This window comes from Vanacampus margaritifer, chromosome 9 (assembly GCF_051991255.1).
Source record: "Vanacampus margaritifer isolate UIUO_Vmar chromosome 9, RoL_Vmar_1.0, whole genome shotgun sequence".
Classification (NCBI taxonomy): domain Eukaryota; kingdom Metazoa; phylum Chordata; class Actinopteri; order Syngnathiformes; family Syngnathidae; genus Vanacampus; species Vanacampus margaritifer.
The window spans coordinates 10,294,399-10,314,996 of record NC_135440.1 but is presented as its reverse complement, the minus strand read 5'-3'; the positions used below and the strand labels follow the sequence as shown (position 1 = coordinate 10,314,996).

At 39.0% G+C, this 20,598-nt stretch overlaps 1 protein-coding gene across 3 annotated transcripts in view; it reads right to left on the bottom strand.

Annotated features, from left to right (window-relative positions):
- The window catches only part of ldlrad4b (low density lipoprotein receptor class A domain containing 4b), a 190,463-nt gene that overhangs the window by 41,786 nt on the left and 128,079 nt on the right, over positions 1–20,598 (bottom strand). The window lies entirely within an intron of this gene.

Genomic DNA, 20,598 nt, shown 5'->3' with positions numbered 1-20,598 from the left:
AACATGTAAATGACGATCACGATAGACCAGGACAGTGAGTAATATACATGTGCATGCATGTGTGTGTGTCTGACTAGCGGGGGAAAGGTTTAGGGTGGTGGCTGAAAGCGTTGACTTGAGTCAGAAGAGTAGCAGACGTCCGGGTTGCGGTTGACAATGGCTCTGGGTGAGCAGACCAGAGGGGAGGAGGAAGAAGAGGGCTGTCCTGGTGTGTTTTTGGGGGGGAGGGAAGAGTGCTTCAAGTTTCACTCCCTTGTTATGGCTGGCCTCAACCAATGAAAAAGACCTTTGAAGAAGCTAACCTTGAGTTGACCCCCGCACCAGTCTTGTGGTTCAGGGCAACATGTGCTGCAGAGAGGCGTGACCCCCCCCCCCCAAAATACCCTTTTACCCCACCATATCCCCTCTGAATCAGGCAAACTGCAAAAGGCTGCATACTGTACAAATACTGATCACTCTAGTACAGTACCATCTGCAATCTAAAAATAAACTGTGTTATTCAAATCTTAGAGACTCTGAATAGCACTTTCGACCAGTGGGTTATCAAAACAATAAATAGTCCTTCCAAGTGGTACTTAAAGAAATCATTGGCACAGAAGCGGTTAAGAAAACTAACTAGACAGACAGAGATATTTTATTCATCCTGTGAGGGTAAATAAATGATCAGTATCATTATCGCAGTAGTATACAAATGCTAAACATTTTTGAAAAATGTATTCACCCTGTTGATTTGCCATTTTTACACAGCAATTAAATGAAATTGACCACAAGCGAGCAAAATTAATAAACTTTAAATAAGTGTTGCAACATTTACCATGCTCATTAAATATGTATTAACACGATGTGCATACACACACACAAACACACACACGAATTGACACTGATTAATAAAGTTACAATTAGTGCGAGGCTGATAACATTTAAAAATGCCTACATGTCATCGTTATCACAAAAGCATACTTCACCTTATCAAGGTATATGTATATATTATAAGTCGGATTCATAACTAAAATCTCAAATCTTTCACCGTTTAGGCAGTACATCCCAAATCAACTCAAATGTGTTGCTAATTGACCGAAAAACGTGTCAGTCCAAAAAATAAAAAATGAACTAAATGGTAAATGATGTGTACTTATTGCGCTTTATCTACACCGTATGTTGTTTTACCAAGCTTCATGTTCGCTTTTTTTTTTTTTAAATAAACATATCAGAGTGTAACTGTTGACACTCAAAAGCAGCCACGTCAACCTACAGAAAAGTTTTTAGTTAAAAATACTTACTTACCTTCAGGATCCCTCATCTTACACTGACCACTGGCATAACCCAGGGTGTTTTATCCACTTTTGGTAATGTATAATCAATGTTCTGTGTTCTGTAGTATCTGCTAGCACAACGCTACTCTTGGAAGGTTAATGTCTTAGGTCCAATTTCCAAGTTTATATATATATATATATATATATATATATATATATATATGTATATGGTGCCCGTTTGCTGCTTACCTCTACTCACAAACACCACAACACCACCAAACAATATACGCACACTCAGACGCAGTCTGTCTGGGGCGTCAATTTAGTCCCCCAGGGAGCAGGCAGTGTGACACCACTAACAGGCCAGACCAGACTAGACAGCCAGCAGACAGATAAATACCAGGCCCTCCTGAATACCAAATGCATCCTCGTCTACTGGTTCCCCTACCCTCTGCAGTCTTCGGACACACACGCATGCACGCACGCACACACACACACACGCACGCACGCACGCACGCACGCACGCACGCACGCACGCACACACACACACACACACACACACACACACACACACACACACACACACACACGTGGAGGCCATAAAATAAACAGTGGCGTGAAAACACTGCATAAAGGTCTCATTGAACAATAATGAGAATTGGGGGTCCCCATTTGAGCCTCTGTGATGCGGTGGGTGACGCCAATTTATAGCGCCATCTTGTGTTTCAGATGGGAAAGGTGAATTGGTTCTCCCAGAATTGTCAACATAAAAAGTTTATATTCTGGCTTATATGGCATTCCATTAGCTCAATCTGTCATAATACACAAGTTAACAGAAAAATGTACAGTAGAAAGTTACAAACCTTTGCAGATATTTTTATGGTACTTTACATTGAATAGATGATTAAACATGCTGACTTTTAATGTCAGCATGACTATGCTTTAATGCAAAAAAAAAAGATAATATACATACTTCAATCAGGGTTTTTTTTTTTAGTGGTGAAAAAGCAGGGGTGAAATTACAAATACAGTAATGGGAGTGTGCAAAGATGATAAGATGTGAGTGCGCTGAAGTACTACAAGGCAATAATGCAAAGGCATTAACTGTACAGGAGGAAAATTTGCATCAGTCAAACAATCCTGTGGGTGACGTTTCTACCATGGCATTTGACAGACAGTATGTTCAACACAGGCAAACAAATAAATGAGTAGTTGAAAATTGCCTTTCGATCCCTTTCCAGAACTGTATTTGGCCATTATGCAGTGTTTGAGGGAGTCTGTATTTCTCTTCCAACGAAATCATAAAAAGTAGACAGAACAAATATAATTTATGATTTAATACCAAGCGGAAATAGTTTTAAGCTATCAGTAAAACCAGCAACGTAGATCAACAAAATGTATTCATTATATCATATAGTTGTTTCATTCAGTTGCATACCTTGTCACAAAGTAGCGTTCATAGCGTTCAATCATAACTGCCCATCATAGGCCAACAAAAAAATGGCATATTGTATAACCAGTGCGCTCATTAAGCTGTTGGAATGGCAAACAGGCAGAAACTGGAAGTCAAACAACCGCTAAAGGAAATTAGTAAAAAAACAAACAAACTAGAGAATCTAAATTATGACAAATCATTACAATGCTGTATATATTTGAAGATGACATTCATTTTGATGGGATGGTCAAAAGATTGAGATAGTAAAATCAGTCATTGATCAATGTCAGAAGTATGTACAGTTGTACTGGACAAGTTTGATTATTATAATTATTATTATTGTTAGTTTTTTAAAAGTGAATTTACCTCAATGTGCTGCCAACACAGCATTGAACACACAATAAAAACAAACAAACATGTTTGTTATGTTGTTTTTATAGCATTTGGCTACTCTTTTAATACACAAGCAAGGACAATTACCATAATGTTAATTATGATTCATCTTCAAAGCTAACAATAGAAAACAATGCAGTGCGATGAAGTCTGCTTAAGTATTAAAACTTGTGTCTTGTGTTTTTGTAAAATACTGTAATACAGGTGGGGCACTGATTGCAAAGCAGGTTTATGAGTGCCTACACCACCAACAACAAAATTATATAATTTTTAAATATCATAAACACAGGGAAATGAATGTAATTATCATCGAAATTCAGAAAAATATTTTGTTCACTGTGAAATGGATATTAAAAAAAGCAGGTTTTGAGTACCGTACGTCTGCATATTTTGATGCATTGTAGATCTACATACCCATCAGTCATTGCATAATCACTTTATCACGATGCTAATGTTGGCTATATATCACAATCATATCATATGGCAAGTTCATTTGCAATCCCCAGGCTTAATCATTGCTTTGCATTAAATCCAAAAGAGGAGAAACAAAACACACCGCCGTGTGATGGGGCAATTCCCCATTCCCCTAAATGCACAATCAGCTCTCCTTACGATATTCATGAATTAACCTCCGTCCATCTCATTGCTGACAAAGCTGAACAGCTAGAGACCAGAATGAGCTCAGTGTTTCAAGTGTTTCAGCTCAGACTGTTAGCTCCATGTCTTCAGCAAAGGGCTGAGGAAAATACACACCTCTCCAGACAGCGAGGTTGCACACCAGAGAGTCACGTTCAATGAAAACATCTGGCATGCCACATCATATTTGCGGTGTCCTGCCCTTGTCTGGCTACAGTGCTGTCATATCCTGTCTCTACAGGTGTGTGTTTGAAACACGCGCACTAGCCTAGCCCACACTAATGACTTTGTATTTTATTCCCAAATGGGATGTACATTCCCACAATTTGCATTACACAGATTTAGGCCTCAAGAAGAAATGCTTTTCATTTGAAAGAAAAAAGAAAACCCTCATTCACTTATCGCCGCAGGCAACACTGCAATGACACCTCAGCACCTACTGAAGTAAAACAGTGTGGGTGAATGAAAGGAGAAAAACAAGAAAAAGGGGATTGGCAGGCATGGCCGCGTGGATCTGTTTGAGTAGAAAGGACGTGGAAAACTGATCAAGAAGGAGACAAAGTCAGAGGTAGAGAAATAGGAAGAGAAGACGAGACGACAAATGGGAAGGAAGGAAGAGAGGAAGAGAGGATCATCAGCATGTATGGAGCTCTTTCCACCCCTGTGGTAGGGCCCTGCTGAGCATTGTAATGGGCTGTCTGCCCAGCTGGGCCGATGAGCTCATGTCTGGCTTCAATGCCAATCTCCTGAATTGGCACATGGCTTGGCAGGGCGAGCTCTGACGCACCACCTTACCCTAACCGCCTCAGACGAAGCTCACAACATGGCCAAGCCTGGAAAAGTCAACAAATAATGAGGAAAAGAGAAAAAAAATAGATAGACAACGGGTGCCAGAGACCGCAAATGTGTATATCATGAAGTGTCAGTGTGTGTATCTGTCAGCCATTTCTGTCACAATACTGATAAGAGCCCCAGACCAGACGGCAATAATTACACAGCTTCTGAGACAGACAGCGGCTATAAATGTGTGAGCGTATTTGAAAGTGAGGGTAAAAGAGATAGAAAGAGAGGGAACAAGGATGTGTGCCGTGTGTGTATGTGCGTGTGTGCACGCGCCAGAGAGTTTTATGCAGCCATAAACAGTGGTGATCACAGAGTGTGGACAGCGCAGGTTATAGCCTCCTGCTGTTAAGACTCCGTCCCAAGAGTTACAAGTGCACATGCACACATGATTTTTTTTTTTTTAAGAACTAAACCACATACTGTATGTGAAAAATAATGTTGTACGGAAACTATCCGTTTGGGCTTCATAGCTTGTTCCTTTTGTTTCAGAAGACACACACATAATATTTAAAAACAGAAAAACAACACCAGTACCGTTAACCTTTATATTGTATTTGGGCATTTTGCTAGTAAACAAATCACATTAAATGATTGTTTGAGCTAGGTCGAATTTGGTCAATGAACAATTAATAATGACCCTGCTATACACTTCAAATAAAGTGCTACGGCGCCTCAGAAAGACCACACTTCACAAGCCTACACCAATTACTACAAATTATTATTTGGAGTGAGCGAGCAAGCGAACGAACAACCAAGCGAGCATGAGCCTCAATGAGCGGCGAGCACTGATCTAAATATATGACTGGATAGCCGATAGTGCAAGCTGTTAAAGCTACAGGGCGGCCATCTTGCTCCTCCTATCTCGCGAGCAGACTACTGTATAAACTTATTGTTAGAAATATATAACTCGTAGGCAGTTAATATAGGACTGGGGGTGGGGGTGGGGGGTTGCGGCAGGGTAGTCACTAGTTTTTAACAAGTAAAAAAATAAATAACAGGTGGACGTTATATGCTGCTTTGAAGACCCCCTTTTTCTTTAATCACTCAGTTTCTTAGACCCCAATATTAGATTTGGCGGAGGCATCTTTTGTTAAATTACAGTTATAATTCTTTAATACAAAATATACAAGTTACCTCCTGTAAACATCATTAAGCATATCATTTATGCAGGTATTTAAGGCAAAGTGTAAAATGTCTGAAGTCCTCTTGCTTATGTTTAACAAATTAAAACGTCATGAATCATGCTGTTTCTACTAAGTAGGCCTACTGTCTCAAATGTTCTCCAATTTCGATACTGAAAGTCTATAGTATCGTATGCTGAGAAACATTTCTCCGGAGGAGCAATATGGCGGCTATTCAGTCATATATTCAGATTAGTGGCGGCGAGCAAGAGTGGCTAGCAAGAACTCACTGGGCGGCCAACAGGAGTGGCTAGCAAGAACTAGCTAGAGCGGCTCACGAGCGACTAGCGGGAGAAGTTAGCAAACGCTAGCAAGAGCAAAGCTGCGGGGGCCCGAATCACGGGACTCAGTGATGACCACCTGCAGGCCTTAGTTGTGAAAGGTAAGCAGTGGTCGACCAATTGGGTCCGACACAAGCTGTAACTACAACCAGAGGCTAACTACATTTGCAAAGTTCTTCTCCTATGGGTATCAATAGAAGAAAGATGGCTGCGAAACATGTCAGCCTCATGTAAGGTGTGGTGCTACTTACGTATTTTTTAGCAACCTATGATTATATGGAAAAAAAAGTATGTTGATGTGATAGAACTCTTTTTTGGAATGATTAAATCACCACTAGATGGCGCTAAATAATGCACACTGTTTCTTTTGGATAACTCAAATGCATTTTTTTACATTGCAGTGCAAGCGATTCACTTGTCACTAATAGTACATGAGCTTCAAATAAGGAAAATCAGCTACTTGGTAAAGTCAGCTAGCAGATAACAGAGACACAATGTACAAAACACCAACTCTTCACACCCCGAATCACAGTAAAAGACAACATAGCAGCATGGTGACACATTGTTACTGTGTTGGATAGCAACTTTAAAAAGAACCATGTGCATTATGGTTAAGCTATGTAACATCACAACGTTAATGTCAAAGTAAAACAAAATAAAATGTCTTCTTATATATTTGAGATGTTCTTTCAAATATATATATAAAAAAAAAACCTAAAATCTATAAAGTGATTTTAATATCACATTCAAAATGTTGAGAATAGGGCTGTGCAATTAATCAAAATTCAATTACTATTTCGATTATTACCCTCCACTATTACAAAATGGGCATAATCATACAAAAACGATTATTAATACTAGGACTGCAACGAGTCCTGATCATTTCTGCCTCGAATACCCGCTAAGATAGTCGTAGTCAAGCTAACGGCAGTATGCATGACAGTACACGGGGCTAAAGATGTGAGAAACCCAATTTCAAAATAAACCTTACTTTACCAAGTAGTACATGTAGATCAATGCATTGTATTGCTTCTATTTTAAAGTTGTTTCCGGAAGCGTGTCATCGCGGTATAAGGGTTAACGACGTGCTCGTCTTTTCAGAGTTTGTGAACAATGGCTATATAAGTGCCCCAAACTGTTGCGACAGACGTCAGTAAGACAAAGTCCTGAAGTCACGTTCAAGTTCCAGTTAATAGCGCTAAGATATAATTATGCTGACATTGTATTGTACTGCGCCTGTTGCCAGCGTTTAGCTGTAACTGCTAGCTACCAGCGAGCTCCCAGAAGCAAGCTAGCCGCGCTAGCTAGCAGCGGTAAATTGCTCCAGCCGTCTGATTACTTTTCAAAGGCGTAAATACTAGACCCGGTAGACAGCTGTGTCAGCGGCCCTCATGAGGATTAGCGGTTCGGAAAATGGATTCATGGGCTGTGCACACTTTTATGCTGGCAGCCGAACTAATTTGCCGTTCCTACTGATCACTTATTAACACACCAGGCTTACTCATATGTGGTATTTATTTAGCCGACAAAATCACTATTGTGGGTCTGACGTCACTAGTTCCACTAAACAAAATCTATGGGGAGAGATTTGTCTAAAATCTCACTGTTTCAGAGGAAAATAGTCTGCTGACAAACCCAGTTTAAAGAAAAAAAAGTTGATTATCTAAAAATGAAAACCAGTTGGTTGTTAACTATTACATGCAAATGTGTTTTTTTGTCTTCTGTATTTATAATTCTTCTTTAACCATGAAAGTATATAAGCCTATAGGTATATTTTTATCGCTATCCAAATACCCGATTATTCGCTAGAATTTCCAGTAGGATATCCGAATACCAAAATATTCGATAGCTGCAGCCCTAATAATATTATTTTTGGAGTTGTTTTGAGGCACGCCCACACGAGTTCTTTCACCACAGTCCCCTGTCAAAACTACTTACTCCTGTAATAAAAAAAATAAAAATAAAATTAAAAAAAAATAAAAATAAAATAAAATAAAAAATGTCTTGTTTTGAACAAAATGAATAAATAATTGTTTTGACTAATCGTGATTTCAATTATTACCAAAATAATCGTGATTATTATTTTTTCCATAATCGAGCTAGCCCTAGTTGAGAACGTGTTCTATTAACTCTTTGACTGCCAAAAAACGTTAAATGACGTTTAGTAAAAACCTACGGAGGGCCGCCAAGGACGTTAAAAGACGTTCTCCAATAATTTTTTTTTTTTTTGGGAAACGGGTGGAGGAAAGCCTTGGCCAGCTGTGGTGAAAGTTTCAAGCAGATCTAGTTAGCCTAATGACTATTTTTGGCCCCTAAATGGCAGCAATGACTCTCTTTTGACAAGATAAGTTAGGCGTCAGTAGAAGACGTGAGGCGGAGCTAGAGGGGACAATGGCTGGGGAAGGGAAGAGAACATGGCGACCGGTTGCAAGCAGCTCACGCTCGAGCAGTTTTTTTCAAAGACGAAAAGCATCGACCAACGCTAAAGAGCACATTGATGACGACGATGATCATCATCGATGATGATGATGATGGTGACTCCGAGGTTGGAAGCGTTGACGCGGAAGTCGAAGACGTGAGGCGGAGCTAGATGGCTGAGGAAGCGAACAATGGCGACCGGTTGCAAGCAGCTCACACTTGGGAATTTTTTTCAAAGACGAAAGGCATCGACCAACGCTAAAGAGCACATTGATGACGACGATGATCATCATCGATGATGATGATGGTGACTCCGAGGTTGACGCCGAAGTTGGAAGCGCTGACGCGGCGGCTATGACGACGTCATAAGGGTTCACGGGCTAGCGATGCTAACACCGGAAAACGCGGAGCACAACCGAGCGCGCTCAGGCGGACGTTCAATCGGACGACGAAGAGTACCCCGAGTCCAATGCATATTCATCGGAGGAGTGGGTACAGTCTGCTACTTGCTATTCCCCGGAAAAAAAGGCCGTCAAGAAAGTGTAACGTCTGCACGCGAAACGGACAATCGAAGTGAAACGTATCTGTTGTGCAAATCCTGCTCCGTCTCCTTGCACGCAGGGCAGTGTTACAAAAAGAAAAACTGTATTTGAAACATCCACATAATTGTAAATAGTACCACAGTTGCACACATTTGTAAATAGTTTGCGAAATTGTTTTGTCAAATTGTTACACTGTTGAATGGAAATAAACGTATTTTGCAATCTAAAAACACTTTTTCATTGTTGATGGTGGTGTATTACAGAAGTAAAGCACTTTTTAGGTATTTGTGGCATCATTCATGGACAAAAAGAAGTGTAGAATTCACTAGAGTGCATGAAATAACATCGTTTCACAAAAAGCTCTTTTTTTCCGCTTTTTGTTTCAAAACAGCATTTCGGTGAAACTAACCATTTTCTATTGTTGATTACTGAAAACGGAATAAGGTAGAAACAAACTTTTTTTTCTGATGAAAGATGAGAGTTCAATCTTTCATTTGGTAGTATGTGTGTTTCCATAGTCCAAACACAACATTTTCTGTGGACCTTGAAAGATCAGTCAAAATGCTTAAACTAAATACTGGCGACATCCCGTTTCTGAAAACGTCTGGCAGTCAAAGAATTAAGCATATGAAGCCAAGTTGTCTAAACACTTTGTTGGTTCCGAACACTGTTGACTTAAAGGCTGTACAGCAGAATAACAGAAATTACATAAAACACCAACAAATAAGCCCTTACCAAAATAAAGCAAAACAATGAAAATACAGGACAAATAATCAACATGCCACGTAAGGTTGAATTTCAGAGAGTAAAGGTGTGTTTTAAAACAAGATTGCTGTAAACATCGTAAGATGTCAACATGATGTTTTCTTGAAAGGAGAAGGGTTGGGAAAATATTTCCAAAGCATTAACTTTACCATATAACACAGTTTATTGTGAACATTGTCAGCAACAAATGGAGGGTGCAATTACCACAAACCAAGTTCCAATCAAAACTGCCACGAGGCCAACAACAATAAAAGAGCAAAAGGGATTCAACAAGGACTATTTTTCTACTTTATGTGAAAATGCCTTTCACGTCCAAAATATTTGAAAATGACAAAGGAAAATATGCAACGACTCACAGAAGCATGAGGGGAAATGTGAGTTGATGACACAAATGTTTGTTTTTAATCCTAAAAAATGCATAGGGCCAGGGGAGGACCTTAATCATGGGGAGGCATCATGGTTTGGAGCATGTTGCAGTGTGGTGAGCACAGCCACCAGAGGAAACTTTAGTCTTAACTGCTCCAGTACTTGCAAGGCCAGTTTGCATTGGTAGCTGGCTGAATGAGCAGAACAAACATAAAAAAAGACCATAAAATTGTTAAGCCTATAATTGACCTGTATTTAACAATTTTACATACTACAAAAGGCACTTTACAAACCCCAATTCCAATGAAGCTGGGAATGGATGCTATGTAAAACATAAAAACAGAATACAATGATTTGCAAATCTTTTTTCAACCTATATTCACTTAAATACACTACAAAGACAAGATATTTAACATGTTCTTTCTTAGTCCCAGATTTTTCGAAATGTATCGCATTTGGCGAAAACCAAAAGGAATGATAATCATTAAATAAATCATGAAAAAATGTACTGGCTGAACAACCTGTCCTCCTCACTTGCTGAAATTATACAACACCCATACATGTGAGCGAGCAAAGCACAATTTAGCTATCATTAATTTAATGACACCTGTATTTTTCCATGCTGAGACCAGTCAAAACATTCACCGTTGAAAATGTCTGTGGAAGTGCAACCCTCCCACAATCTCTTTTGTTCATAACTAACACTACACTCATATGTTAGGAGTTGTTTTGTGGAGGTCATTTACTGACCACCATGGGAAGAAATACTAAAGACAGAGTAAAAATAGAGAGGAACCAGTTGAGGTGGCTCGGGCATCTGGTTCGGATGCCTCCTGGACGCCTCCCTGGGGAGGTGTTCCGGGCATGTCCTACCGGCAGGAGGCCCCAGGACACGCTGGAGAGACTATGTCTCTCGGCTGTCCTGGGAACGCCTTGGGGTCCCGTCGGATGAGCTGGCTGAAGTGGCTGGGGAGAGGGAAGTCTGGGCTTCCCTGCTAAAGCTGCTGCCCCCGCGACCCGACCCCGGATAAGCGGAAGAAGACGGACGGACGGAGAGTAAAAATAATAAAAATAAAATAAAATAAAATAAAATAAAATAAAATAAAATAAAATAAAATAATAATAACTCATTCAATCCCAGCCATTTTCACAGAAGCAATCCCCTTCACTCCCGGCTGTTTCACTGGAGTTTGCAAGGCCCACAGAATATAGTGTTCTCTTGCTATAAAAACATGGAACCTACCAAAAGAAAGATTAGTCTCTTCTTTCATCAGCATTGCAGCAATTAGTATTAGAATATAGCTATCATTTCATCATTATTCACAAATCTATTTAGAATTGTGAGCTTTTTCTTCAACATGGCCCTGGTTTATCCCCTTTGCTCTGCTGCCACCTGCTGGCCGTTTGTGTAATAACTACCATTTCTTCAACCGTTCTTTACAGTTGACAGGCTGCGTCAAAGCCTTCTGTATGGTCTAGCATAAAAAAATGAATAAATACATCTCTGGGACTTAAAAAATAAAATAAAATATAACATAGTTAAAAGTTTTTGGGAGCAAATTAGTTAATATAACTTTTTGACTGCCAGACGTTTTCAGAAAAGGGATGCCGCCAGTGCCAGCCGATTTAAGCATTTTGACTGATCTTTCAAGGTCCACAGAAAATGTTGTGTTTGGACTATGGAAACACACATACTACCAAATGAAAGATTGAACTCTCATCTTTCATCATTTGTTCCTACCTTATTCCGTTTTTCAGTAATCAACAATAGAAAATGGTTAGTTTCACCGAAATGCTCTGTTTTGAAACAAAAAACGGAGAAAACAAGCTTTTTGTGAAACGATGTTATTTCATGCACTGTAGTGAATTGTACACTTCTTTTTGTCCATGAATGATGCCACAAACACCTAAATAGTGCTTTATTTCTGTAAAACGCTACCACCAACAATGAAAAAGTGTTTTTAGATTGCAAAATACGTTTATTTCCATTCAACAGTGTAACAATTTGACAAAACAACTTCGCAAACTATTTACAAATGTGTGCAACTGTGGTACTATTTACAATTATGTGGATGTTTCAAATACAGTTTTTCTTTTTGTAACGCTCCCATGCGTGCAAGGAGACGCAGCAGGATTTGCACAACAGATTAGTTTCACTTGCGATGGCTCCTTTTGCGTGCAGACGTTACACTTTCTTGACGGCCTTTTTTTCCGGGGAATAGCAAGTAGCAGACTGTACCCACTCCTCCGATGAATATGCATTGGACTCGGGGTACTCTTCATCGTCTGATTGAACGTCCGCCTGTGCAGAAGTGCTCGGTTGTGCTCCGCGTTTTCCGGTGTTAGCATCGCTAGCCGGTAAGGCTTTATGACGTGTTCATAGCCGCCGCGTCAACGCTTCCAACTTCGGCGTCAACGCCTCCAACTTCGGCGTCAACCTCGGAGCCACCATCATCCTCATCGTCGTCATCACTGTGCTCTTTAGCATTGGTCGATGAGCTGCTTTCAACCGGTCGCCATTGTTCGCTTCCTCAGCCATCTAGCTCCGCCTCACGTCTTCTACTGCCGCGTCAACGCTTCCAACCTCGGAGTCACCATCATCATCATCGATGATGATCATCGTCGTCATCAATGTGCTCTTTAGCACTGGTCGATGCTTTTCGTCTTTGAAAAAAATGCTCAAGCGTGAGCTGCTTGCAACCGGTCGCCATTTTCGCTTCCCATCCCCAGCCATTGTCCCCTCTAGCTCCGCCTCACGTCTTCTACTGACGCCTACCCAATCTTGTCAAAAGAGAGTCATCGCTGCCATCTAGGGGCCAAAAATAGTCATTGGGCTAACTAGATCTGCTTGAAACTTTCACCACAGCTGGCCAAGGCTTTCCTCCACCCGTTTCCCCCCAAAAAAAAATAATAATTGGAGAACGTCTTTCAACGTCCTTGGCGGCCCTCCGTAGGTTTTTACTAAACGTCATTTAACGTCCTTGGCAGTAAAATAGATAATAATAATAATAATAATAATAATAATAATAATAATAATAATAATAATTATTATTATTATTATTATTATTATTATTATAAAGTTACAAAAAGACAAGAAAAGATGTGACATTACGAGAAAAAACATCAGATTCAAAAGAATTAAAATCACTATATGTAACCAGTGAAACACAAAAGTCTGAAATGACCAGCTGTTGCTTCCCTCTTGACACCTGCTACATGTATAAATCAGGTAGGCAGTGGCGTTTCCTGAAAGGGCAAATAAAAATTTTAAAAAATCATGTAGTTTAAGCTATGCATAAGATGAGACAAGATGCACAGTGCAAGCAGTGGAAATGGGGATGGGTTTCACACAGGTTGGTTGTCACACTCATTATATCTTGCCACCAGCGGTCTTTCAAATTGTGCTATGGACATTTACGGAGATATGACAGGTGAAGTTGAGTTGAGGGGATTTTCTTGTTTTTCAAGTAAAATTTTCATTTTTCTTCTAGGCTTTTACAGAATGGATTCATAACAACAAATTTTTTTAGATTTTGACAGTTTAAAAATCTCGATGGTTATCACATAAGCCCATCCCACCGTGGCCGCTGGGAACGTACTGTAAATGTATCCTGAAGCACAATTGGGATCTGTTTACAATCACCAATCAATGGATTTGTATCCCAATAAAGATGTATCTCTAGTTCTGTGTGTGTATGTTAACATGATCTCCCTTAAATCCATCTACAAATGTCATAACATAAGCTCCCAGCCAGTGAGGGCAGCAGGTTCGGAACAGATGGATGCTCATTATGAACAAGTTGTACAGATCCAAGCGCTCCTCCTCTCTGCCGGTCTGGCCATGCCAAAAAAAAAAATGCTATAGCTCCCATATTGAGGCATAAAATAAAAACATTACATTAGGTGAGAGATGCTGGGCTGCGAGCTCGGAATGACAGATGGATGTTAGCGGGAACATGTTGCAGCACAACAGACCTGCTAGCACCCTGGCACAACTTTGAAAAATTCAGGTTAGCACCAATGAGCAAGCTACACTAACACAGCCGCTTCCTATGGACCCGTCAGAGAAATGCGTGGATCTCAAACACATGCTATACCACATAGCTTGGTTAGCCTCCAGGGTGGCTCGCTCAGCATACAGTTTATAAACAGCATTGCCCTGACAGCTAGTCTGAGCTCAGCCTGCATTCGCGACCGCCTGCCTTTTTTTGCATCCTACGGCTCTGCAGTACAAACGGCGAGCTGACAGCTTGTACCAGGCCAGCGAGGGTTCCTGCTGCATGTGGAGCCTCCCTCCAGCTTCTCTTTACAGTAGTACAAAGAACAATACTGCAGTGGAGTCGTGGAATCACTCCATAATGGCATGGAACTTCATTGCTCACGGCAGGCAGAGGTGCTAAAACCACGGCTGCTGCCTCCATTTGGCTGCTAGATTTCATTTTCAGGGAATAACATGTCTGAAGGAGCAAGGATAGTACAAATGTTAAGAATGATCTCACTATCTGAGAAAAATGTTGACATTTTAAACCATAATCTTGAGCTACATCCAAAACAATGCAGAAATATGTTCAGCCACAAATGTTCTTCAAAACTTGATTGAAGGGGAAGTCAACCTAAAAGAAATTCTCCACAATATGTTCTTTGCAGTTCCACGAGTTAGAGGGGATGCTGAAAGCACTTATGTTGTTTCTATCCTTTATTACTTTTATTATTATTATAGCATTTTATTCTCCTCACTTTTTCACAGAAATTTCACATGACACGTCCGATTTACACCGTTCAAATTTCAACTTGCTTCAAAAATTCACGCCTTTCTGGGTATATATCATTTCCCCGTTCATTTTCAATGGGACTGACATGAAACTTTTTCAAAGTCCCACTTTCCATGCCCAGTACTGCTCAGTGGTGCACATGGTTAAGTCCTTTGACTAGTAACCAAGAGTTCACGGGTTTGAATCCCACCTCCTACTGTACATAGCAAATGTATCCACGGCAATTATGCTGATTACATGCTAACCAACTGACTATCATATCAGGAAATGCATTATAATTTCACTGAACTGATTAAAAGCAAGTGTCCCCATGCAGTGTTGCTTTCAACAAGTTAGGCTAGTGACACTGGAGCATGTGGGTTCGATCCCTGCTAGAAACAACTCTTTTGTAGAAATGCAATATTGAATACTAATCATTGTCAAATGACTTCACATCCATTACTTTTGATGTCATTATGAAGTTTTGTTTCTATATCATCTGTTCTATATTCAAAATTTAAATTCAATGCAAGCTTTCAGTATGTACTGACATTCACTGTAAAACATACAATGTCACTGATTCCTTAATGACTAAAGTGGCTGAGTGGTTAAAAGAAAGGGCTGGCGATCAGTGTTCCTGCGTTCAAATCCAGCTTCACCCAATCTTTAAAACATATGCAATATTGAATAAAAAATATTTCACTATTAATACTTTGTAATTTTCACTTAATTTATCTTCCAATTTATTTTATAATAATTAGGCTTAACATTCAGCTTTCAGCATTCCTACGCAATTTCTGCAGTAATTGCACTTAGTCTAGTCTAAATATGGTATTCTGGTTAATATTGCATTAGTGGAATATGAGTTAAGTAGCAAAATCAAGCAGTTTTTATCGAGATCAAAAGGCGGCCATTTTGCCACTTGCTGTCGAGTGAAAATGACATCACAGCTCAGCTTCAGAAAACAGGTGAGCTGTGATTGGTCATTGCTTGATCACTGAGCAACTGTGATGTCATCTTCAGTCGAAAACAAGTGGCAAAATGGCCGCCAACTGAGATGGATAAAAACGGCTGGATTTTGCTGCATTACTTATATCTCACAAATGAAATATTAATCAGAATGTCATGTTTAGACTAGTGAGGTCACATATAACATATATATAACAAAATAACATGCAGACAAAATGCATGCAGACAAAATACATTTTTAAATTAGTTTTTACAATCTTTCTCAGAAAATGGTCCAAAATGTATCAATATCAATATATATATATATATATATATATATATATATATATATATATATATATATATATATATATATATATATATATATATATATATATATATATATATATATATATAGGGGTGTTAGAAAAAATCGATTCGGCAATATATCGCGATAATAAAGCACGGAATTCTCGAATCGATTCAATATGTGGCCAAATAGATTTTTAAACATAATTTTTTAATGGGAATATTCAACAAAACGTCTTACTTAGGGTTAGGATTCACACATTAAGCATGGAATAATGTTATATTAATGGAACATTAAGCCTTAATATTTTATTTCAGCGCTGTTCAAACATGAAACAGACTGCAACCTGTTTGTTAAATGCAGTGGCTCAGTTAAAAGCCTGAATTTTCAGATAAATAAATACATTTTCATACAAATCTTAAAGCGTATATGTACAAGTTTAGTGATTTATATTTTCTAGATTTGAGGTTTAAAAAAAAATCGCAATAATTATCGGTATTGAATCGAATTGTGACCTATGAATCGTGATACGAATCGAATCGCTAGGTACTAAGCAATTCACACCCCTAATACACCCCTATAATATAGGTGTGTGTGTGTGTATGAACCCTTTGGAATTACCAAAACCCAAACCAAAACAAGAAAACATTGGTCATACAACATGATCCGATATCCATCATATCTACTACAATAGACAATCACAGTTGGCTTTAAACTAATACCACACAAACAATTATATGTTTCCACATTTTTACTTGCAAACAAAACAGTTCAAAGTGTAAAAAGTATGTGAACCTTTGAATTTACCTCCTGTTTGAGCCTTCTTTGGCAGCAATTACCTCAACTTAAACCACTTAAGAAAACTGTTCAGTTCAGCAATATTCTTTGGATTTGACTGATGCGCATCATGTCTCAATTGGGTTGAGGTCAGGACTCTAACTGGCCCACTCCAGAAGTCCTCCCCTCGCCCGCAAGATATTTTGTTCCATCATCAAACTTCAATTGACAGACAGATGGTCTTAAGTTCTCCTTCAAAACTTGGGAATCCATTTTCCCATAGATGATAGCAATGAATGCAGGCCCTAAGGCAGAAAAGAAGTCATAAACCTTGATGCCCCCTCCACCGTACTTCACAGTTGGGATGAGATTTTGATGGTGATTTGCTGGGTCCCAAGATTTCATTGTGTTCCTTCCTAACAACTCAACTTCAGCTAAGGCCGACTAAATTGAATACATTGATTTCTCCGCTGCATTTTTCATATTATTTTCTGCCTCTATGGCGAAAATACCACCGTGTATGGCATACGGTTGTACTAATAAGACCGGGAGAAGCGCTACATGCACATTTAATTTCAATGCGATTACACGATCCGAGGCACAGAGCGCAGATGCACAGAAGATTGGCCATATTTGTTTGTCATCTACAACACTATGATTAAAATATGCCAACAAGTCGCTTTTATGATGTCATGCCCGCTATTCGCTGATTGGTTCTTTCCACTGTCTGGTTGGTCGGGTTTGCCCCGTCTCAGAAATTAAATGAATCTGGTTTCCTGGAAAGCATGCGCCAGAGATTTCTGTAAGACTTTAGCAATAGGATTTTGTTTGCTTTCCAGAGGTGGGTAGTAACGAGTTACAGTTACTTGAGTAATAACTCTTTGAAAAAAATGCACTTCTAGTAGTAGAGTAGTTTTACCACACAATCTTTTTTACTTTTACTTAAGTAGATGTGAAGAAGTAGCGCTACTCTTTCTCCGCTATATTGGGCTACACTAGAGTCGTTACCCGCCACCCCATTCATACATTAGATTTATCGTATTTTCGCGTAATCGCTCCACTTGACTGACTGTGTGGGAGCATTTCTGCACACACATTAGTTATGTACAGGAAATGTGGCCCTGATTGAGGACTGGCAGGCATGATGAGAACCCGAAAGAGTCAATTGAAAGATGACATCTTTGTGCTCTAAGAATCTGCCACCTATGGTGATTAGACCAATTTGTAAATGGATTGTGCATGCTAGGGCTAACGTGTGCTTGCAAATGTATTTATTTATTTTATTTTATGATATGAAGATGCCAGAATTTGCACATAATCTTATGGTTTTGTCCGTCTGATGACATTATTTAAAAAAAATAAATCAGATAAATCTACTTTTTACTTTTACTTGAGTAATATTATTTTGAAGCAGGGGCGTGCATTGACCTTCGGAGGGCCAGGTGCTCAAAGTAAAAAAAAAAAAAAAGGGCACATGATAATGTGCCTGTACCGTCCACTCACTGTGTGTTTGTATGTGTGTAGGCTATATATGTTTGTGCGTGCATTTGGGGAAAAAATCCATTGTAAAATTCTTAATTGACATAGTTGCTTAACAGTAAATCACACATGATAAAACTGTTTTTTTTCTGCAATGCCAATGCAAATCACCCACAAAAAATATATATTGTTTTAAGATTTGTGTATGAAGAATCAATTTTCTACAACACATTTACATAAATAAAAATGATTATGTAAAATGTACATTGAATTTGTATTTTAAATAACACAAGCAGTGCTATTATGATTTTCCTATAGTGCACGTAGCATAAAAAAATGTCTTACTTTACATTTAGCTTGAATCAGGTAAGATCAAATTATTATTTGTCTGTACGTGTAGATTGTCAATATTTAGTTATTGCAACTGTACTCGATTAACGATTAACTGCCACATCTCGGCAAGCTAGATTGTTTGTTTTTGAGATTATTGAATAAAATGATATTTTCTTGGACTAAAATAAAGACTAAAATGCTAGATTTAAAGTTGACTAAAAATGGACTACATAAAAACGGGATGAGGTTGACTATGATAAAAACTAACAAGCGTGATTGAAGCTGGACTAAAACTGAAACTAAATTTAAAAATGGCTGATAAAATTAACACTATTCTAGACTGCACTGTGATGTGATATTGAATTTATTGCCTGTAATTAATCCACCTGTAATTACACCTGTAGCTATAAACCGTTTACTTCCTTGCAAACAGGAACTTAAATGCTCCTCAAAAATCTCTCACCATTTCATTAAACAACAAAAAATAACTTGTTTTGATGGACTTATCTGGCGGAAAGAGATAAACATGTTTATTATCACTCATGAAAGGACTCCTTTGGAAGAATCTCAGCACCCCTTTAGTCATCATCATCTTGATCGCTCATTAATCTCTCCCCCCATTTTCTCACCCAGTAGGGGGGCTCACCCCAGTCACAGCTCCTTGTCCCCTAACAGTGTAGAAAAATCTACCACCCAGGCTTGAGCGCATGCACGCACGTACCACGTACACTCACGCGCACAAACACACACACACACACCACTCATTAAGCAACACATTCATGCTGGTATTGTGAAGCGCGTACAGCTTACACACACACACTCTCTCGTCCACAGAGGCTCCTAACATGGGCACGAAGTAGGCACATTAATTACATGAACGGTCGGGGTTTCCAACCCTGCCATGTCCACGGTGGGCTTTGAGATATTTAATGAACCTGCCATTGCGATGACTGGCCCCCCTTAACCTAGTGCTAATGAGACTCACAGAAACACACGCAAATGTACTGTAGTAGAAGTCAAGTCGCAGGGATTTGCCACGAGCAGGAAAAAAAAGAAGCTGTTTTGATATTCACCATTCTCATTTTATCCATATGATGATAATGTATCCAGAGTCTGGTGAAATCATTACGGCTCTGCACAGACTAATGGGAGCATTTTTGAAAACACGATTATACACACAAGGCAAAATGTGTTTGAGTGTCATTCTTGTTTAAACTGGTGCGAATGATATTTTGCCCATTAGTGTCTGTAAAAGTTTGCATTATACTACTAAGTTAATAAAGTTTGTTTAATATGTTGACCAACAAGCTTAAATCGAATATTCAGTGCAGCATCCTAAATTAATTCATGTTGACAAGTAACAATACACCGTTGCAAAATTGTGTTACGGTGGGATGGTTTAGAATGATCTAGCGTTAATTAACAAGCTACTGCAGCCACAAAGTCCTGAAATGTAATTGCTCTCAAGGCAAAAACCCCAAAAAACTAAAGGATGTTCAAATACAAAAATATTATTGATAATCTGAGAGGCCATAGGGAAGTGCACATATTTGGCATACGTGTACCTGATTATTTTAATCTGATTAAGTGGTCAATACATTTTTGTCTCACATATATTAAGGTGCAAAGTGTTAAGTTTGCAAATTTGTGTTTAGTAAATCAGACAAGTCAAAATATGGTGGAGCCTATACTGATGCTAATACTGAGGCTGAGTGACACACACACACACACACACACACACACACACACACACATGCTTCAAACACGAGACAGCTCACAAGGACTGGGTAAGATTTGTCCGAAGTTAATTAATAATAAAATTACCGGTATATATCACAATTTCAATTATCATTATCAAAATTATTTAAAAAAAAAAAATGCTTTTGA